Source organism: Amblyomma mixtum, chromosome 3 (genome assembly GCF_055824585.1).
Source record: "Amblyomma mixtum isolate Tamu chromosome 3, ASM5582458v1, whole genome shotgun sequence".
Lineage (NCBI taxonomy): Eukaryota > Metazoa > Arthropoda > Arachnida > Ixodida > Ixodidae > Amblyomma > Amblyomma mixtum.
In genome coordinates this window covers 217,503,218-217,526,729 of record NC_143014.1, presented here as the reverse complement: position 1 = coordinate 217,526,729, position 23,512 = coordinate 217,503,218, and positions in this window count along the sequence as shown.

Sequence of the window (23,512 nt, the reverse complement as noted above, 5' to 3'; positions counted from 1 at the left end):
TAACGTATAGAAGACAGCGCAGTCTGCTTTTAAAAAGGTCGAATTTAAAAACAACAATATTTGAAGCATAAATTTTTAAAAAATACATATAAAAAAATACCAAGCTTAGTGGCACTCTCCACCATCCCGTTTCAAAGGGCAGGCTCTTAACATCCATCCATCTAAAGTGCGCAGAAGGTCTCTGTCCCATCATCCACGGCTCAAAAACTAGGGGAGGTTTTCCATGAAAGTATTTTTGCATTTAAAACCGAGTCCGTGCAATATTACGGGCATCCTGTGAAGAGTGCTTTTCGAAACGCATCCGCATATTTTCGCACTGCATCCTTCGCAAGTTTGCTGGAACTGTTTACGCAGAAAACACCATGCAATCGGGCTCTGTGCACAATGAATAAGTAGGAGAGATATATTGCTCTAGTTCTGAATTTAAATCAGTACAACGTCTACCGCTTGAAGCAGCGTCGTCGCGTCGGCTTAACAGTGATAAATATTCGTTGCATTGCGGAAGCTTAAGACACGCATAAGGGGCATGCATAAAAAAATGAACGACTGTCTCGAGGGGGCAGTTTTCGAAAAGCAAAGAGCTCGCTTTTCGGATTTTCCGAAATGTTCCCCTCTCGAAAAGGGAAGCTTCCTGACCGGGCGCGCCGGCGTCGGTCGTACCTCTTGCGCCTTCCGAGCTTGTGCAACGTGTCAATGATTTAATTTATTTCTATTCTTTTTCTTTATTTCATGTAATTTAGTGCATGAAATTCGCTATCCAACAGACAGCATTCGAGGAACCGCGACATAGAAAACGAATGGCCGATAGTATGATCAATGCTCGGACCGTTGCGCCATCTCGCCTGTTCAGAAAAGACTCCTACTCTGCCCAAGGCCTGCGTCGGCGCTCGGTACGAGATTATTTGAACTAGCTTTTTTTAGCACGGCGCGTTGAGTGCGTATGTCCAGTTCTAAAATCCACCAGAAAACTTCTACCTATTACTTCATGAATGTAAACAAGCGTGAGATGGGCTTGCAGGCAGAACTTTATCCGTAAGTATAAATTCACGCGAAAAAGTTCGGCAAGTTCGACTAGTATGGAAGCAAAAAAACTTCGAAAGGCTGTAAAGAAAAGATTGCGAAAAAATTTAAGCCACGTTGCTGGCTGCTCCGACAAAACTGCGTGATGCAATTCCACGACATGACAGATTCGCGACGTGCCAAAGATTCACACAATTATTCACGAGGATGCCGCTCACGCTCTGCAAACATGGATTTATAAGGGAGCCAGAGGACTAGTTGAAGTTGGCCTGTATCAATAGATTACCGCATTCTAAAGACAAAGAATCTGCTTTCACTGAAAACGTAGCCTATATAAGCTAGGAGACATTTCAGGATTGGCAGTTGACGATCCTTTTGCTGTGAAAAATGCCGATGTACTTGTCAAGTTCCTGAGACAAGAAAATCCTGGAAGGTGTACCGGTTTCAGCATAGATATACAAGACCTGTATTGTTCTCTTCCCCATAAAAGCATGTTAAAAGCGGTACGCAAGTGCATAGATGAAGGAAATGACAAAGCTAGGTTTGTGAGTCGGTGCGGCATTTCTGTGTGCTTTTCTTGAGCTGTTGGCTTTCTATTTGCAATCAACATACGTGGGATGGCGAGGAGATGTACATGTGTACGTTCAAAGAAAAGGCATATGCATAGGTTCAAAGGTTGCTCCAGCCCTAAGCAACATTTATCTTGCTCAGGTAGACAAGGAAAACGTAGCCTTTATAAGCTAGGAGAGGCCAAAAAAAATGAAATACAGGTGTTCAGCCGCATTCCTCGTATAGTTGTGATTCCTGGTATGGTAACGAAGTTGAAACACTTGTGCTAGAATTTCGGTGTGTGTGTGTGGGGGGGGAGGGCGGACTTCCGCTCCGCGGTTTCTTGCTTAAGTGCAGCAAGTGCGACCACTGTGGCGATTTTCTGCGCCAGAGTTTGTGCTTGACCCACCACAGTTTCTTTCAGAACATGTATGGCTCTTCATTATGCTATAAATAGATTCTGCGAGAAGATTTACGACGAAAATAATCAGGTCATGTGACGGCCACTGAATTTTTCAGACCAGTCCAAAAAAGTACTGCGAGTGCTTGGAGAACTCAAGTTCGTTCCTTCCTCAGCAGATTAAGACGCTAGTTAATGCTGCTCGGCGGTGCGGCCCCAATAACACTGCATGACCAGCATCGTCGCCAGCTTTCCGATTGGCCCGTCCGAAGAATCATCACCTGGCACAGCACATGGGCAGCTATAAGAAGCGGTTGATGAACCGAGCTTCACATCATTGCATGTGGTAGCAGCGGCAGCGATGGACTGTGACCAGCTGGGCGCAACCTTTCAACCCCTGTTTTATAGGTTGGTGTTCTCTGTTTTCTTAAGATAGGAATAACCTCTGAGCAACTAAGTATTTGCGAGAGTTTGTTTTCTGCTGCCGCTGCTGTCTTTTCATGCGCCCTATGCCGTGTGACATTTGCTTGTCTTTTCAGCAGATTATTTCGAACGACTCTGCCGTTATAAAATGCTGAGTGTTCCTCCTCTTATCATGCTGGCAACTGCTCAGGAGTGGGGGAAGCGTCGGTGAAATTGAAGCCTGATATAGCGAAGCCGTGGCTCTGTCCGACATGTAAAGTTTCTAAACTAAGATGGGCCAAAGCTCTGCAAAGGGTAAAACTGAACAAGGTCCTGACATTGCGGCTATAGGCTAGTCGTGATCAATCCGAAAATCACCGCCCTAATCCCACTTTTCGAGAAAAATGAATATCTCATGTCAGTCAAAGAAACTGTCGAAAGCACTGAGACAAGCATCCGCTTTCTGACTGATAAACACGACGAGATGATAGAAATGGTTCGCTCGCAAAAAAAAAAGGAAATTGACGAAGGAGATTCGAGGGAAATGGAATCCGTACACAGGCTGCCGTCCAAACCTCCGAAGACGTCCGTTGTCCTTGAGCGGTTTGCTTTCAGCGCAGTGGTCCGACCAAGAAGCCGGACAGAGAAGGGTTCCTGTCTGCAGGCGCCGCAGAGTTCGCTCCGCCTTACTGTTGCTGGCGGAGGAGCGAACTCTGCGGCGCCTGCAGACAGGAACCCTTCTCTGTCCTGCAATAGCAAAACACTTCGATCCGAACACAGATGGGCGCTGCCCGCACTGTGGAGAGATCTGCGATATCTTTCACATGGTGTGGGCATGTACTCAGAATCCTCACCTTCCCCCCTCCCCCACCCCCACCCGAGAGGCATGGGAGACTGCCCTCCTCAACTGCTCCACACTGGAGTCCCAAAGGGCTCTGGTCAAGCGGGCGCGAGACGGGGCCTCGTCATGCGGTGTCCCGGACTAAGGATACCGACCATGCAGCAGGGTTATTTATTTATTTTTTTTTAACCCTCAAGCTCTCTTTGATTAAAGTTTTTCACCACCACCACCACCACCCGGCTGCTAGTCCCCGTCGTGCGTGGGGGGAGGTGTTGGCTGGGGTGGTTCCGCATGCTTCTTTCTCTGCCTGTCTCTCGCCAAAGCCAAAGAGAGTGGGGCTTCCTTTATTCGGTCTATGGTTCCAGAAGTGTGAAGGGAAAAAGTTGGAGAACCGGGGCAAAGAGGGTACCGTCTTTGTCCAAACGGCGTCAGAGGTGGGGTGATCCTTGTTCGGGATAAGGATGCCAGCACGGGAACAGAGGATCGTTTCCTTCTCTCTCTTGTTTAGCCTTGGCTAAATAGCCGCAGAAAGCTGTACCGTCGATGTTACTATCTGGAGGGCCTCCTTTGAGGGAATGTGCCGTTTCGTTCTTGAGTTTTACCCGACTACAGACTTTCCTGTTTTCAATGTCGTGACATATATTAGTGGGAGCAAAGAAAAAGAAAAAAATAATGCTGCCCAGCCCGCATCGCAAAAGGCACAACGTCGACACAGTGGAAACTTGGGAGAGTTAGTGATAATTGTCGACATAATTGCACAGAGCAAATTAGTAAGTAAGCGAAAAGAGGAAGCGGACGCCAAAAATAAGGAAGGTGTGAAATAAAGAAAATTAATTATGTTTATGTCCCTTGTATATATTTCTAGCGTTTTTTTTTTTTTTCAATGAACCTTATAGTTGAAATCGGTGCCTTTCTTGTGTCCTTCCTTCTGCCCTCGTCTTTTGCGCGTTCAATCACTTCGTCACTGTTGATGCATAGTAATATTAGTAGTAGTCGGAACACTCCTGGTCTAGAGTGTAACCTGCTAACTATAGCGCTGAAAAAAATATATATTTTTTTATCAAATGATATTGCATCTATGATAAGAAAACTATAACAAAGACAGCTATACAATTTAGTCAACGCTCAGCGTATGCCTGTCCAACCTAAATAATAATAAAGAAAAATAAATAAAGAAAATAAAGGGGCTGAGTAAGGCGGAGGAGCGAACTCTGCGGCGCCTGCAGACAGGAACCCTTCTCTGTCCTGCCATAGCAAAACACTTCGATCCGAACACAGATGGGCGCTGCCCGTACTGTGGAGAGATCTGCGATATCTTTCACATGGTGTGGGCATGTACTCAGAATCCTCACCTTTCCCCCTCCCCCACCCCCACCCGAGAGGCATGGGAGACTGCCCTCCTCAACTGCTCCACACTGGAGTCCCAAAGGGCTCTGGTCAAGCGGGCGCGAGACGGGGCCTCGTCACGCGGTGTCCCGGACTAAGGATACCGACCATGCAGCAGGGTTTTTTTTTTAACCCTCAAGCTCTCTTTGATTAAAGTTTTTCACCACCACCACCACCAAGGAGCACTCATCCAAACAAAACTTTCATACTTTCTCAACTTTCACTAAATCGATTTCCCGAAGTGTTGGTTGCCCAACCGGAAATCGTGCCTTGCTAACCTACCAGCCTTTGCTTTCTTCCTCCCCTCCTTCACGCGTGCCAGTATACGCTATGTATTTAAACGTCGCTTACTTGCCAACCATTAATGTAACTTTTTTAATTCCTTCAAGGTTGCAAGTCAGTCTACTTTCGAACTAGGGAAATAGAAGGTGGTGTAGTACGCTCCTGTATTGACTGGCCGCGACTGCTGCTTTCTTCAGCTCCGAATATTCCATTAACTCAGAGGTCTTGGAATGGGTACCAAATAACACAGAAATTCCCTTATATTCTCCTGCATCACAAGACGCAACAACGAGTGAGTGGGTATAAAATAACGTGCGTGTAGAGACGCTCTGTTTGAAGGTTTATTAAAACGAAATACAAATCAGTTGTAAGTTTCATAAAAAAGTTAGTACAGTAGGAGGTCCCAAAGTGAAAACTGTCTGGGGGACCTCCCATCAGGAATACATAAGAAAAGTGCACAAGTTTGGCAGAGGAGCGGAAACAAAAGTATACAATCAAGTTAAAACCTATTAGCATAATTTGCGGCAATGAATAAGCTATACAATAGTTACCGGGCATAATTTAACAAAAAAGGCATAGAACAGCAAAGCATAAGAGCAAGAGAAATAACACAAAAGACATCAAATAACAATGGGCATCGAATAAATGCGGACATTACAAAAACAGAAGCGGAGGAAAAAAAAGATGTTCCAGAGGAGTAACAATATGACCGTTTGCTGTCAGAGTGGGGAACAGAAGATAAGATTAAAGCAACCTTATGTATGGCATGAAGCTGAATGGGTTGATAAGAGATGTTTTTTTAGCAAAGTGTAGAAAGCGGGCTGCGAACGTGCGGATTTGATTGCTAGTGGTAATGAATTCCAGGTTTTTATGGCGGAGAAAAAAGCAGTTTGTTTTCCATAATTTTGTATTCACTTTTGGTAGAAGCATATCGTTTTTTTTTTCACAGAATCTAGTGTTATTGCTGTTAGCAAGGAAAGATGCGGAAAAACAGAGAAGTTCATTATTATCATTGCGAGCCCGGTAAATTAGAAGACCTAGCCTAAGATTAAGGAGGCATTTCAACGGCAGAATTATTTTGAAGATGAGAAATACATGACAAATGGCATGAATAGGCATTACCCCATGATGATAGGCAATAATTAAGGTGACTGTTAATGAAAGCATAGTACAGGGATAAGAGAACATGGTGTTGAAAGATATGTCTAGTTTTTATTAACACCCTTATTCCAAACGAAATTATTTTACTGATAGATTTGGTGTGTAGATGAAATTTTAGATGACAGTCAAGCGTGATGCCGAGAAATGTAACGGATTCGGAGGCAGTGATAATATGATGTCCCAGATTAATGTGTAGGCTATGTCCCAGATTAATGTGTAGGCTATCCGGCAATTTTGAAGATGCCCGAAGTGTTGGCTATACAATCAGAATGTCGTCTATGCCTTGTGTGACTGCATTTTGGAGCCAGTGAACCGATACGCTGAATTCACGTCACCAGCACACTAAAGCGCAGATGTTTAGTTTTGGTCCAAGTTACATCGTACCTGTGTTTTCTGTTTTCGAGACAACAAAGTCCATCTTAGTGACTGTTAGTCGCAACTATAAAGGCGAATTACACCCGAATTCTGTTAAATCTAGCCAGTCTTGACAAGTCAACACAATTCGAACCAGCCAAAGGTCCGAGAAATGCATTCGGAACTTGCTGAAAATTAAAAGCCCGTGCGGTGTCGACCTGCAATCCTATTCAGACGTAGGTATTGAAGCAATCTTGCAGTATACATACTAACATTGAAATTGGATCTATTTTTTTTTCGACAAAAACCCACAAGATCGATGTCCCATTTAGGGCTATAATTTCCAAAGGCGGCACTTGGCAGTATTTAATCTCTAGTTACCTACAAGAACACATTTCAGGATTGGCAGTTGACGATCCTTTTGCTGTGAAAAATGCCGATGTACTTGTCAAGTTCCTGAGGCAAGAAAATCCGGGAAGGTGTACCGGTTTCAGCATAGATATACGAGACCTGTATTGTTCTCTTCCCCATAAAGGCATGTTAAAAGTGGTACGCAAGTGCATAGATGAAGGAAATGACAAAGCTAGGTTTGTGAGTCGGTGCGGTATTTCTGTGTGCTTTTCTTGAGCTTTTGGCTTTCTATTTGCAATCAACATACGTGGGATGGCGAGGAGATGTACATGTGTACGTTCAAAGAAAAGGCATATGCATAGGTTCAAAGGTTGCTCCAGCCTTAAGCAACATTTATCTTGCTCAGGTAGACAAGGAAATAAAAAAACAAAATTGGGGGTCTTGCAATGCTTATTTCAAGATTTGTTGATGATTTTTTAGTTTTAGTTGACAGGGACAGTTTCAATAGAAGAATGAATGACATTCTAAAGGTTTTTCAAGAATGTGGTAAAGGACTGTCCTTCACTTTCCATTTGCCGTCTGAAAATGCACTGCAGTTTTTAAGTTTGAGGTTGTTTTTTAGGGAAGAGCACATCTGCTGGATGTATTCACCCCGATCCCAAAAACCGGTGTTAAGTTTTACCTCGGGGCACTCAAAATTAGTAAAGAACGGAATTGCAATGACTACCTTACGATCAAGCCTCACAAATCCATGCCATCACTGCATAGCGGACAGTGTGCTGTTACAAGTAAGTAGATTAGAAGCCGCACATGTGGTGATTTCAGCAACTTGCGAGAAGCTGGTGAGGGCAGTGCGGAAAGATTTCTTGAATACAAAATCGGACAGAACGGGAAAAAAATTTGCTGTTATTCCGTATGTGCACCGAACGACTCATAATCTAAAAAAGGTGGCGGGCAGATTTGACGTGAATATGGTATTTTCTGCGCCACACAAGTTGGGGGGGGGGGGGGGGGCTTTGCCGCATGATAGAGAACCGCCATAACAACATATCAAGAATTAGCCCATTTTGTTGTTTGGTTTCACATAGATCAAGGTGTGTAGAGTGCGCATATTCAGTTGTGTATGAACTTCCTCTTTCATGTAAAAAAGTATATATAGGACAGACCGGCCGATGTATCAATATTCGACATAGGGAGCATCTTCGTTCACTTTCGGACTCAAACTATTCGCATCTAAAAGAGCACTGCAAAGCTTGCAAGAATGAAAGTAAGAAAGTATGCAGACCTTTAGTCGCGCACTACGCATTTTATTTCGCCATAAAGATAAGACGACAAGGGAGCTCATTGAGGCATATCATATTCGGAAAAGACGGGATGAATGCGTCAGTCAGCCTTCCTTATTGACGGTCGATAAAGAGGTCGCGTTTCTTGACAACACGTGATTTTTTTTTGTTTTTTAGTACTTTTGTGTTTTGTTTCTGGCTGTCTCGTGCTTTTTCGGTTAATCACGGTGTTCTGAAATCGCGTTGTAAGGTTTTATTATTGACTCATGATATAGTTCTTAGACTGTTGTACTCTGGGCATGTGCGCGGGTGACGTCAGGTCATGTGACTTTTTTAACTATAAATGTCTGTTTTTTCTGAATAAAAAATATTGAGTCAGAGCTCGTCCGTTTGGTTTCCTTCATCTTTGTCCTCCGTCCCTTTCGCGCTGTTTTTCCATTCTAATACATACTAACTTCCATTCTAATACATACTAACGTCATGATGCACTCGCTTCGGTGGCCCGAGATGCTACGCTGTTCGGCTGCTGAGCACGTTTATGCGGGTAGGATCCCGGGCGACGTGGCTGCCTTTCGATGGAGGAGAAATGCAAAATTACTATAAAATGGGCTCAAAAACTACAGGGGACGAACAGTGAAGCCTTGTTGGCAATGTCTTTGTGGGAAAATAGCCGTTCTGCGTGCAAGAATGCCATTAAAGAGGTATTTAGCTGAGATTTCTGGAAATTGAACCGAATTCGCGACTAAGGACAGCTGGACATCTTCGTGGAGTTGTCCACGCTTGAGGCTGCCCCGTGGCGGGCTTGAACCGCACGCTTTTGAGACGTGTCCGTTGGTGTACCGGGCACCACAGAATCGTCAATCGTCTGAAAAATCGCCGGTAAACGTCCTTCGCACGGCTGGTAGCGAATGCAACCTACGCGCAGAAAGATATGCATGTAAGTAAACTGAATACATAAAACCACATCAATACATTCAAAACACACACAAAAAATGCGTCAATCGCCATTCCAATCTGTGCGAAATAAGCGCATGCAGGACAAAGAAGTCGCAAGGTGGTCACGATGACGTAGCTGCATGCAGGCATCGCCCTACTAATGCAAGTGCTCTCATTATTTCCTCGGTCACTCTCATTCTTTCCTGCTGCATATGCATGCAGCACCCTTCCGAGCGCTCCGGTCTAAGCGAAAGGCAGGACACGACGCCTGGACGAGTCAAAGCGGGGTGCGTACACGCTCTCGCAATTTTTCTTTCTTCATCGCGCAGCACAGCCGGAGCACCTGACGCTATTTTTAGCCGGTGGATATGCGCGCCAGCGCAAAAAAAACGGCTGTTCGCGTCAGCCAGCTAGCTGAGGGCGCAGCGCTGGCGGTCGGAGATTCATTCCTAGCGGAACGATTTGCCTGCTTCCCTGCGTATATATATCGAGCCGCGTTGATTGACGAGGAATCGACCACCACACTAATATGCGAGACGTGCCAGGTTTTCCCTTGCGAAACTATTCGTGTGAAAAGGAAGATACCGGCGGGGCTGTCGTACGCACCTGTCTATGTATCACGCGTCCCGTTCCTCGTAAGACTCGCGACTACACCGTTCGTTTACCTTGCGTAACACAATGGCGAAATCGAACGGTGTCGCGTGGCGGTGACCATGCGCAGACAGAAAGACGAAGAAATCGAAACCAAGAACTTCGTTCCTGCTAAAGGATGAGCTCAGCGGTGGCAGCGATGGTCGCACTAATGATCGCCACTCGTTGATCTAATGCTGAGGCTTGAATCGAACCCTAATTGGCGCGGCGTTGTCGTCTACTGTAGTTTATACTCGATCGTCAGCGCCGTTGTTCGAGAAAGCACCACAACCATTTAAGAGAAGGAACCCTGCAGTGATACCGCGACCCGCTGCGGTGGCTCAGCGGTTACGGCGCTCGGCTGCTGACCCGAAAGACGGGGCTTCGATCCCTGCCGCGACGGTCGAATTTGGATGAAGGCGAAATTCTAGAGGCCCGTGTGCTGTGCGATGTCAGTGCACGTTAAAGAACCCCAGGTGCTCGAAATTTCCGGAGCCCTTCACTACGGCGTCCCTCAAAGCCTGAGTTGCTTCGGGACGTCAAACCTTAATAAACCAAACTAAACCAGTGATGCCGCGAGTATGCCATGCTGAGGCACACAAACATTGCTCCAGTGCTTTTACACCTGAGGAAGAGAAAACGGACGAGATGATACATACGACTGTATGTCCGGCCGTCGAAACGAGGTCACCATGCTGTGATTGCAGTGCCTGATGCGTTAATTTTCACACGTTTCTTTTTTTTTTTTTTAGGTGTATTGCTGACAGCTCGATCATTTTCAGGGATGCCTTCCAGCGCCAGCACATCCTTTTCGTCCAGATGAGCTGCCGTGTCCCGTTCTCGCGTGAGCCACGTTCCACGGGTATACGTATACAGCCTCTCGTTTACTTTTTTCGAACCACGTCTCTACGCATTCAAACGACAGCACGTGCCGATATTACAGTACAGCCCAGCACGTTCATCCACTCCTCCTTATGAGCGCAAACACAGAAACCATGACCGTCATTCAAGGAGCCGATCGCACCTCTGACGCTGCCGCTTCCAAATGTGTTTTCTATTCCAAACAGACCTGCCTGCTTAAAACTATTTCGACTGCGGCAGCGTCCGCACTTGCGGTGGCGTTGCGAATTCGATGTCTTCGCTATCGTCTTTTAACATCTTGACTGCCGAGGTCAGTCAACATAATACGCAGTGATGACAGTCGTGGTCAAATACACCCTCATGACGCCGAGCGCTCAACCCACACAGCTTGCCATGTCTAAATTATGCCGAGGTTCATGTCGTTGAGAACGACATCGCCTCTTCATACCAGCATCTCCTGCTGGCGCCATTATACCCCCGCGAAGCGCGCTGCAGTTTTTCTTTACACCTAACCTTACCTCCAGAACACGGATATATCACTTCAAGAGCAGAAGTTTTGAAAGTTTGCCCAAGCTTTGCAATTTTCCATCCGTTACCCGAGTTTGATGCACGAAATTCGCGGGCAGCGCAGCAGGCTTATGTGTTGCCGGGAATACCACGCGGAGAGGCGTCCGAGGCCAGTTCGCTTATCTGGGGACCGCAGCGTTGCCACACGGGTTTTCTATAAGAGGTCGTTTTCCCGTGACCGAACCGGAAATTTCGGAGGGTGGCGTCCCGGCTTCTTCGCAAATGCCTTCACAACACTGGAGTGGTGTACGCTTTGGTGACGGCAACATCAGGAGACTTTCCTGTGCTTGTGCGAGTACTGGTGGCAGAGTTGTGCTAGTTGAATCGATTGTGCCTCAAATGGCCGAATTTAATTCTTATCTGCGTGTCGATACGATGGAGCAGTTATTGCCGTCAGTATTTTGCAAGGCTACTCCCATTCATAGCCTACAACCTAAACGTCACTTCCGTTTTGTGGCAAACTTTGAGAAAACAAGGACAGCGTACGTTTAGGTCAGTACGCTCATCCCGAAGCAAGCGTTATATATGCATAGCCCTGGTCCTAGAACCCTGGCGCTGCAGTTCGTCGAAGACCTGTATCTCTGTTTCAGTCGGACGGTTCTAGCAGTTGGGTGTTCGCGGCGTGTAGGAACACGTGGCCAACAGCCTCGCGTGTGGGCAAAAAAAAAAAAAAACGACGCCCATCGATCTCGGGGCAGCCGCGCGCCTGTGCCATTGTTCCCCGCGCCCGCAACGTCACCGACTGTGTAGCGAACCGCACGTGGTCTTGTGCTGCGTCCAGGAATAATTCGATTGAGGTTATGTTGCCGCTGAGTCGGCACTTGCAACGGACCGTTCATGCCATGTCCAGGAATAATAAGGGTACGTAGCGCATTCGCCTTTACGCCGGGGTTTGCCCGCCGCGGTGGCTTTTGTCTATGGCCATGGGGTTCGACTGCCGAGTCCAAGGTCGTGGGATCGAATCCCGGCCATGGCGACTGCATTTTGACGGAGGCGAAACGCAAAGCCACCCGTACGCTGTGCGATTTCAGGCCAGGCTGAAGAACTCTGGCTGGTCGAAAGTTATTCCGAAGCCCTCCATTGCGGCGTACAATATGCCCAGCCCAAGTGCAACATTGGGACGTTGAACCTCACGTACGCCCCTTGCTCCATGAGTAGAATATGCGCATGCATTAGTCGGCAGTGTGCCTCGTGACTGGCACCTGCATTAAACCCTTCGGTCGCCGCTCGTTTTTTGGATTCAAAATAGTTATTTATCCCCCTAAACAGTATATCAATGCCTCAAAAAAAAAAACAAATTTTCTGGTATTCCGATGAAAAACGCCCTGGCGTTAATTGTTTACTGGTATGTACAAAATTTTATACAAAGTGTCATACTAGTTGAAAATTATACCAACGAAGCACCAGCATTTGTCAGATAAACGCCTGAGGGAGAATGGAATCATTTTTTTTTTTCATTTCGAAGATGCACATGATGTGACAAATTCAGGAGGAAAAAAAGGATCTTGTTACTGGCGGCTAAATCTGACTCCATGAATATGGTTGAACACGTTCGCTATTTGCCATAAAAAAAAGGGCCTCATTTGAGATGTCAATGATGCTACATTCGCCTGCAACAGAGAGATCACTGTTTGGTGTAGCACATTCTTCACCGATTATTCTATCAACACTTCTCTACGTAGGAAGTTTTATACATTGTTCCTGAAAGGGTAAATGCATCGGCGCTGAAACAAGGAACTCACGCTGTTTTCAGGACGGTCAACTATAGTGTCATACACGTGCACTAGTACTACGTACTCAAGCCGCCCACCTGAGGTTTAGGATAGCGTATTCACGACTTGCGCAACTAAAAGGCAGACAAGGATAGAAAACGCGTTGTAATAATACACCAAGCATTCAATTGAAATATGTCTGTCACTCGGGCTCACCGCTCAAACGCACCCAGTTCATCCCAACGTGGTGATGTTCACCTACTTGGGTTCGTTATCGGCATGGTGTGTAATAGCGCTGAACAAGATTTTTTTTTTTTTTACTGCAAACACGCGGGAAGGAACAACATGAGACAGGAGCAAAACTGCAATCGCATTTTAATTTCAAGCCAACCTTCATTCAGGCAGGCACATTTCTCTAGACTACTGAAAATGGGAAAGCAAGAAAGGTGGCCGCAAAAGGAATAACAACGCTGTGACCGTGCTGGCGCGAAATGATGCCAATGTCACTTTTTTTTTCCAAGGCGAGAAACGCTCAAAGACAGAAGGAATGAAAACAAATACAAACCAAAAAACTAAAAAAAACGTAAAGACACGGCCGCTGAGTGAAGACAAGAACGAGTAGAAAAAAAGTCTAAAACATAAAACGCGTGTATATAAGGAGAAAATAAAACGGTTATCTAAGCATCAGGCATGAAAGAGGTGCATAGTGAAATGCCCTTTTTTGTAAAGTATGAATCCATTGGCTCGTTTGCCGTTCGGCATTTCCTTTTGTCCAAAACATTCTTCTCCTGGAAGCGTGGCTCACGCGGTTAACCTTAGGCGTATAACTGTTGTTTTCTTAACAAAAGAATGGTCCCCTTGGAAGCGAACGGCGGCTAACGATTCTTGGGGCCCTCTGGAAGGTGGCCGGGCTTTCGGTGAGCTTTCATTTAGACGTTATCGCAAGTTCGGTTTGTTTGCAAGTCTTTGCTATACGCGTGTGCTAATCACTTCCTCGCAAAGCTGCTCCCTATACTAAGGTGCTACAGGCAGACGGTAATAACAATAATAATTCGTCTCCATATGAAAAGTCCATCATAATACAGCTCGCTGAAGATTATAAAGTACAGCTCTGGAGCGGAGCTGGGTAATCCAGAGAAAGCGCAACTTCCAAATCGCAAAATTATGTCTTTAAGGTTAATACAAAACTCAAAAACAGAGCAAATTCCTGTCAAAAACGAATCGACCACAGTCCATAGATAATACCTAATACAGACAGAACAGAACTGCAGACAACGTACAGTAACGCAAACGCAATACAGTGCAAAACAAAACTAATAAAGCAGAAATATCATACGACCATCTTTACAGATCGATTGGCTTAATAGCTTCCACAACAGAGTAACAATTACGAACAAGCGGGTTGGATTGAGTCAGTATATGGACAGTTCATGTTCGGGGTCGGTTTCAATGAATTAATCCCGATGTTTTTATTTAAATGTTTTTGTTAACCTTGAGTCCTATAAGTTGCACACTATGGGAGTTGCATCAGAGAGTCAGAGCGCGGCCTTTCATGGAGCTGCCGCGGTGGCTCAGTGGTTATGGTGCTTGGCTACTGATCCGAAAGACGCGGGTTCGATCCCGGCCGCGGCGGTTGAACTTCGATGGAGGCGAAATTCTAGAAGTCCGTGTACTGTGCGATGTCAGTGTACGTTAATGAACCCAAGGTGGTCGAAATTTCCGGAGCCCTCCACTACGGCGTCCCTCATAGCCTTACTCGCTTCGGGACGTTAAACCCCATAAACTGAACCAAACCAGAAAAATACCACAGTCGAGCCCAGATATATCGAACCCGGATAATTCCAATTATTCGCTATATCTAACACACAGATCATCCCCTTAAAAATGCTGTGTAAAAATATAGGAAAGTCGCACAACATATCGAAATCCAATGGCACCGGAGGTTCGATATATCGAACCGCGCGCCGCACCCCTGCATGTGCCGCTTCTCCTAACGGAACACTTCGATCAATTTTCGCACGCGGACACGGCTTGGCTGCGCTGCTTAGGGCACCTGCTGGCAGCGCCAGCGCTGCGAGAACACGTAACCTTTTCTACGCCACATTGCTGTCATGCGGTGAAGCCAACCTAACAAAGCCTAGCGGCGACCCTCGCATGGCGTGCTTCGCTGCCGAAGGCGTTCCGGAAGCCAACTGATACTTTATTTTAACGAGCGATTATTCTAATTATAGCGCATTCGAAACAGGATTAGACATTATAGAAAGTGGCTAGTTCCAAAAGACCGTCCGCTGCGGCTTCGATATGCGAAGCAGTCTAGGCCTACCAATGCCTATAGCGAGCGATGCGCTACCACGACTAGTGCACTGCACGGGCTCGGGCCGGCCCGAAAGCCCGGGCCCAGCCCGGCCCGCGGGCCGGGCCGGGCCGGGACATGATCTGTTTTGCCGGGCCTGGGCCGGGCCCGGGCTTGAAGTTGCGGGCCCGGGCTTGAAGTTGCGGGCCCGGGCCGGGCTCGGGCTTAAACCTGCGGACCCAAGCCGGGCTTCGGTCCGTATAGAAACGGCTGGTGTCCGACTATTCATTCACTATTGCAGAGTGAAGTACACAATTGCGGCATTGGAGCAGCGGCACAGGTGAGCTATGGGTTATAGTACGCGCGCTGAGAAAAGAACTAAGCTTTATTGATTGACTTATTTCCTTGTTTCCGCACCGCGGTGGCTTAGTGGATAAGGTGTTGATTACTGAGCCGGGGAACCAGGATTTGCTCCTAGCCTCGGCGGCCGCATTTCTATTTAGGAGGCAAGCATGACAGCCATGTACTTTGTATTATCATTGCTATTTGAAGAAACCTATGTGGTCGAAATGATCCGGAGCTCTCTGCTTCGCTGTCTCTCACAGCCTGACTCCCCTTGGGCCCTTAAGCCCCAAAAACATCGCTTTCATTTTATAGCTATATTTTTTTCGTGTGAGAAAATTCACAAACTAAAGCGCGTTTGGTTTTCTTTTTGATCAGCTGACCGGAACGTCTCGTAAATGAAATAGTCACAAAAGCTCGCGAGAGTTTGTAAATCTCATCTGATAACCACATCTATCCCTCCTTGCTTCTTCAGCCTGGTTGACATGACAATTGTTTTGCCCTGTAAGTTATCACGTGGTTCGCGCGTTATCTTCTGCTCCACCAACGAGAGTAAAATTTAACCGGTCTTAATCGCCCATTGATCGTTCGTCATCCCAAAACATACCTATACACTATTAGAATTGCATTCGGGAAGGACATATTAGTTTAGGACGCTTATAGTCTTCAAAACGCACACCGTGAAATACTCAAGCCTTTTAGCTTTTCGTTTCTGCTGAAAAGCGACTAGTTCGGCTAAGAGTTAAACCTGTGAGATTGCGTTCACTAAAAAAATGTAACCCCACTGCTGGCTAGGCAGCTTTAATGTTTATAGTTCGCGGGCGGCAAAATATAACTGAAGGGGAATGCAAAGTAGTCTATTACGCGCGTATGCAGCCCTTTTTATTTGGTTCTCGGAACTTCCGAGTTTACCTTTGCGCACGTACACGAGATCAGTGTCCAGAAGAGGGCCTGGCGAGCACTACTCTTAATCACTTCCTTCTGGGTCAAAAAGAACCAAGTTTCTGCAAGCCAAACTCAGAACCTTTGTCGGCCAGTTTCGTATCGGTCTAGTAGCAGTCTACTTGCTCAGAGTGAGCAGTATACCTCAAGCGGTACTGTGAAGCGGGCCGGGCCGGGCCCGGGCTGGGCTTCACTCCGGGATTCACGGGCCGGGCCGGGCTCACTAGAGCGATAATTTAGCGGGCCTGGGCCGGGCCCGGGCTTGAAGCCGCGGGCCTGGGCCGGGCTCAGGCTTCAGGTCGCGGGCCCGGGCCGGGCTCGGGCCTCAAATTCAGGCCCGTGCAGTGCTCTAACCACGACTCCAGCGGGCGGCATGTTACTGCAAGAAGCGCGTCAGTACTGTTGGTGCGTTGTATTATTGGAGCGAAAAGCTTCACTAGGCTAGTCAACACCGAGGCTAGCGTGGGCCCCGTCGTTAGAAAAAGCCACAGGTGCGCATGCGCGAACTGCGGGACGTCACGGTGGACACCCGAACCGCGCCGTAAGTGAAGGAAAATGAAAAGAGAATTGGTTTTAAGAAAAGGAAACGACTCCTGCCTCTCTCATATCTCGGTGGATACCCGAACCGCGCCGTAAGGGCCTTAATGAAAATGAAATGAAATGAAAATTGCTTTTAAGGAAAGCGAATGCCTGTCTCTCATATCTTGGTGTACACCCGAGAGGAATGCACGCCACAGTACGAGGGGGTACCCAAAAGAAACCGGACTAAATTTTTTGGTCGGCAAAGCTTCTGTGGTACCGCATTTTGCCACTAGGAGCGCAAAGAACGAACATTCCAGAGTCAATAAGCCGAGTGCCGCCGTTGAAGGAGGTCAGACTAGTTTAGGCAGCGTTTTAAAGTGACAACTGTTTTGTGTGAATGTCGTTTTTGCAATGGCTGATTTTTGTGAGCAGCGTGCGCCGGGGAAATTCTGATTTTTGCTCGGAAAAAGTTGAATGGAAACTCTTGAAATATTAAGAAAGACGTACAACGACAATGCTGTGGGGACAACTCAAGTGTTCCTGAATCGAATCCTGAATCAAAGCAACAATCATGCCAATGGAAAACTTCAAATTCACCTCCCCGCAAGAAAGCTCGTCAGGTGAAACCAAACCTCAAAACAATGCTGATTTGTTTTTGCGACGTGAGAGGAGTCGTCCATTGAGAATTTCTTCCGCAGGGTCAGACAGTTAGCCAGGCTTTCTACTTGGATGTTTTGAAAAGATTGGGCAACAGTGTGTGGTGGAAGCGGCCAGATTTGTGGCGGTCGGGTGACTGGTTTTTCCATCATGGCAATGCCCCTGCTCACACAGCCCTGTCTCTACGACAATTTTGGACCAAAAATGGCATGACCCCTATTCCTCAACCCTTCTACTCTCCCGACCTTGCCCCGTGCTACTTTCTTTGTTTCCTAGAATGAAAAAATAGGTGAATGAAAAGCGTTTCGCTGATGTTGCTGAGGTGAAGAAAAAAAGCGACGGAGGCACTGTCAAGCATCACAAAAGATGAATTTAAACAATGTTTTGAAAAATGGAATGAAAGATTTGACAAGCGTATCATTGCAAGTGGGGAATACTTTGAAGGAGATTGAAGGTCAGTGCTTAAAATGTGAACAAATAAGTTCAAACAAAAATAAGTCCGGTTTCTTTTGGGTACCCCCTCGTACATGTCTCTAAAGCAACCTTCTAAGACAGCACCGTATTCACTACACGCGCGGCTCCTCCTCCGCCTTGCCGCAGCTTTTCGCTTCGAGATATCCAGGCTTAACCTTAGCTAACCCACAGCCAATTTTTTGCTTCTAGGGTACGGATAAGCGTACCTATTGCCAACTTTTATATATCGAATTATGGATATATCGAACTCGTTTGTGATCCCCTTCAGATTCGATATGTCCGGGTTCAACAGTATTCCTTTTTTTTCCTTCCGCTAAAGCGTAATGCTTACGTTCTGCAGAAAATCCGGCGTTGTCATCGGCAGCGAGAGTGAGAACTCCAGATTGGTTGAAAATGTGGCTACATCACATGTGGAGCGCCGGATTTGAAAAGTGATTAAAACATCAGAAAACTGGTTAACGGAAGGTCACAACAAGACTCAAATGTCAGTAGAACGTCTAAGTATATAAAGCAAACAACCTGAGCTGAAAAAAGCACTGGGGTAATCAGTCGTTAATCGAACCGCTGATACTTGGATTGCGAGTCAGACGCGCTGCCGCTTGGTAGCAGCGAGGCTTTCCATGTATGTTGTGAGGTATTTCACATAACGTATGTTACTGTGAAAGAGGAAATAGTGTCCGTGTATGCGTGGGCAAGAGGCGAAGCTTAAGTGTCCCCCAATTTTTTTTTATACTCGTGCTTAGCCTCTAAGCCCAGTCTGCAAACTAAAGGAGAAAAATAAAAGGACGCTTGGAACAAATTCAAGGTGGCCTCTATCGACAGATTACCGCATTATAATTACGAATACACTACATTCATTGAAAACTGAGCTTTTTAAAATTAGAAAAAGCGACAAAATTAAACACAAGTGTCGCCATCACCGGCCGATTTTGCAAGTGGACTGTAGTACGTCGACGTTCTGTTTTTTTTTCTGGGGGGAGGGCGACGCAGCGACTGCAGTGCGTTTTTTTTTTTTTGTAGACGTCACGAGTTTGAATCTAGTTGCGAGAATTGAAGTGCAATTCTCTCAGCAGTACCGGACAAAAATCCCTATAGACAGAACGAATCATGGAAACAATTTTTACTATGAGAGAAAAAACTGGATTGGATTGTACACATTGTCTCTGTGAAGCTCAAACCCAAAATTTACAAAAATATACGAAACAGCCCTTGCCACCTTTATCAGAAGGATGGTTCTAGCGACAATTCTTACGCAGTTTTTTTTTTTTATTCGGAATATTCTAAGGCCCGACTGTGGGTCATCGCGTAGCTCAATTAAATAGGTTTTGGCACGTTTCTACGCAAACAGCGCTGCGAGCCATGAATACATAAAGGCGGTAACCGTATATGAAATTGTACGCGTGTGCGTTGTTCGTTTCCTTCTGTTTGTCATCTGACAACGCCGGATATGACCATGGAGGGAGAAAAAAAAAAACAAGCTTAGAAAGGAGCGTCACGTGACAATTTTGAGTCCCAGTCATTAAAAACAGAATGAAAGAAATCGACCACCCGTGGCGCCCTTTGGTGGGCTTTATTTGCTACGGCCGAGTCCCAGCTGTCACGTGGGGCCGACTTTGGCGTACCCTGAAAGAGGAAGAGATGCGTAGAGGAATGGGAAAGGCTTCAAGAGAGTTTGGCTAGCGAACGCTGCGCACATGGTGGCACGTTCCCTCCTTAGTTTTAATGCGTTAGCATTACTGTTTCCGCCACCTCAAACAATGACCGTCGATGTGTGAAGCCTCGAGGTCCGTAAGTGAAAAAGGAAAGGAAGGGAGAGAAAGGAGAGGAAAGGAAAGGTGCAGTGACTGTCTCACTTCTCGGTGGACACCTCGCCCATGCGCTGTGGAGATGAGAAAAGTAGAAGAGAGAGGAGAGCTTTAATGCGCCATGGCACTGTGGACAACACCCAGCGTAGTTGGAAATTTGTAGACTCGGTATAAAGGCTGGTTCACTTGCAAGAACGAGGCAATCTTAATCGACGATGTGCAGCACTCGGGATATACGTCTCCAAAAAGCGCATTAGAGACGAATTATTCACGCGGAGCGGCGATATTACAAGCGTTTTAATTGAAAGCCAGTCTACTACGTACCGGATTGGGGAAGCTGTGAAATTTGCCATATACGAACTGACTCTTTTAAAGTCGTCACTTGCCGCCTTTCCTCGGTATTGCGCCAGTATTACTTCAAAATTCGAACTGACACTTCCCCGCAGGGGGGCGTCTGCAGCATGCAGATGTTGGTGAGTGGCGACACCACGGGGTTAACCCGAGCATCCGCAGGGACATCCCCGCAGGGGGATGATGGTGAACAATGCGTCACCACGGACCCGAGCATCCGCGCATAGCCGTGCGTGGCATCGCCGTGTCCGGGGAAAAGGGGATCCTGGTGGTTGAGCCGATGCCGAGCGTTTGGACCCTTAAGGCCCCTCGGCGGAGGCAACACACCACTTTGGCCCCAGCTTCCTGTAGACGGCACCTCCGGCCTGACCCAACCGGAGGAAATCGGCAGTCGCCTTTTCCTGTCCGCCCCTCTATCTTTCACTTTCCTATTTCCTTTCTTACAACTTTCCTCTATCCCCCTCTCTTCTTCGTTTTTCCTCTTTTTCCTGGCGGCGAGGGTTAACCGTGTGTGACCAACTACCCTGAGTTGAGTCATATTAGGTTATAGTTAAGGTGTACAGCTGGCGTGGGCAGGGCTTGTTTTCCAAGTTCCTGTCGCGTCCCTTGTTGGACTCCATGGTGGGTGGCTGGCACCATGACTGAAAAACCTCAATTTTTTATGGCTCCCCCCCTTTCAAAGCCTGATCGCTCTCTGAAAAGAGGGCGGACCGAAGCAGCAGACTTTTTCATGAAAAAGAAACCAACTTTCACTGTAAGTTTCATGTTATACACAGTAACTGTGAAGAAAAGCAAGCCCGAATCATATCCCCATTTCTTGTTACCAAATGCCTAACAGATACCTTAGGGCCTGGCTACAAGGTATCCAAAATGTCCAGCGGCGACCTACTCCTCGAACTACGCGAGAGCACCCAGTGCTCGAAACTTGGAAACATTGCTTCTATAGGGGACATCTCTGTCTCCGTGACTCCCCATCGATCCCTCAACTCAGTCGAAGGCGTTATCTCAGAGGCTGACTTTATCCACCTAACAGAAACTGAAATGCTTCAAAGACTATTCGAACAAAATGTAATTGACGTCCACAGGATCAAAATCCGCAAGGATAACAAGGAAATAGACACCAAACACATGGTCCTTACCTTTAACACCAGCAGCTTGCCCGAATCAATCGAAGTAGGATACCTGAAAGTGAACGTAAGGCATTACATACCCAATCCCCGTCGCTGTTTCAATTGCCAGAAGTTTGGCCATGGCTCACAGAGCTGCCGCGGCCGCAAAACCTGCGGGAAATGCGCATCAAAGGACCACCAGTCTGAGGAATGCGACGCAGCACTACGCTGTGCAAACTGCGAAGGCGACCACGCTGCGTACTCCAGGGCGTGTCCGTCCTGGAAAAAGGAGAAAGAAATCATCACCATTAAGACCAAAGAAAACATTTCATTCAAAGAAGCCAGAAGGCGTTTTGCACTTAACAACACATTCTCCTTCACAGCGAAACCAAACTTCGCTGATGTGGTGCGCGGGGGCGTAGCACCACACAGCACTCCGGCACTTGCCGCGGCAACTTCCACCGCGCCTGTGGCAGTGCCATCCACGCCCCAGGCAGAGACAGCGAAAGCTTCTCTGCCAACTCCAAGCCAGGGAGTGCCGGCCCACGGGTCAGCATCCCGCAGTACTTCCCCCCGTCCGGAGAGGCCTGACACCCGCACACCCGCGGCTTCTCCGCGGTCGTCCAGCACCTCTTGCGAGGTGATGGACCAAACTCCCAACCCGCCTGCTTTACAGCGGCGGAACAGCTCTCTTGAGCGAAAAAAAAGGCAGGGCCACCATAACGGCCCCAGAACATAAGTAAACCCCTCGTCGTTCCTACCCCAAAACATAAACATGGCTTTTCTAGTTCAGTGGAACTGTAGAGGAATATTGAGAAATTACGATGACATAAAAAATATTTTAGGGTCAATGCCACCCGTAGCCTTATGTCTCCAGGAAACCAATCTAGGTCCACAACATATGAACATCCTGAAGCATTATAAAACTTTCAGCCGCGATCGTGAGCAGGCAAATAGACTCTCTGGAGGCGTCGCGATTATCGTACAAAGCGGCGTTCCTGCTCGAGAAATCAAACTCAAAACAAAACTTGAAGCCGTTGCGGTCAGTGTCGTCAGCCATAAAACAATTTCTATCTGTTCTGTATATATTCCTCCACATTTTACATTAACAGTCCACAATTTACAAGAACTTATCAGTCAACTTCCAAAACCGTATCTAGTAGTTGGGGACTTCAACGCTCACTCCCCTTTTTGGGGAAGCGAGCGCTGTGACTCTAGGGGTCAAATAATCGAAGATTTTATCCTCACAAACAATGTATGTCTCTTAAATACAGGAAAAGCCACCTACTGCTCCCCTACCTCGGGGAAAATGACCTTTTTAGATTTGTCATTTAGCTCACCTTCTGTTTTTAATGATTTCAAATGGGATGTCATTGACAACCCATATGGCAGTGACCACCTCCCTATACTAATCACTTTAACTTCCTCACCAGAAATAATCCCAACAAAGCCGCGACGCTGGAAGCTGCATTTAGCAGACTGGGAACTTTTTAAAGCAAAAGCCACCTTAGAAAATATACTTTTAGATAATTTAAGCATTGACCAGATAAACGAATTGTTCACAAATTGTATTATAACCGCCGCACAGTTAGCTATTCCGCAGTCTTCAGGAGTGGTGTCACAAAATCGCAAACTGTGGTGGACAAAAGACTGCAAGGAAGCAAAAAAAACAACAAAATAGAGCTTGGGGTAAGTTTCGAAGGTATCCAACACATAAGAACCTCCTAAATTTTAAAAAGGCGAGAGCTAAAGCTCGGTACGTGCGTCGCAGTGCTGAGAAAGCCTCATGGCAGAGATATGTTTCATCCATCAATAGTTCAATAACATCAAAAAAGATGTGGGAACAGGTGCGTAAATTAGACGGCAAATTCTCTCCCTTTACAGTACCCTTTCTAACGGCCCCTGGAACACAAACAAGTATAGATGAACAGGCTGACATACTAGGACAACATTTCTCTGACGTCTCAAGCTCTTCACACTACACACAGTCATTCTTAAAACACAAAAACACAACTGAAAAGCAGAAACTTCCAACAACTGGCAGTACAAACGAAACATATAATACAATATTTACAATTCAGGAGATCCAAAACGTACTGTCCTCCGGTAAACAGACAGCACCTGGCCCGGATGATGTACATTATCAAATGCTTGCCCACCTGTCCGAAGCTGCTGTAGCAGCACTTCTGCAATTTTTCAACAAGATATGGATGTCCGGAAAGATGCCGGAGGCTTGGAAAAAAGCAGTTATCGTACCGTTCTTAAAACTTGGAAAGCCGCCC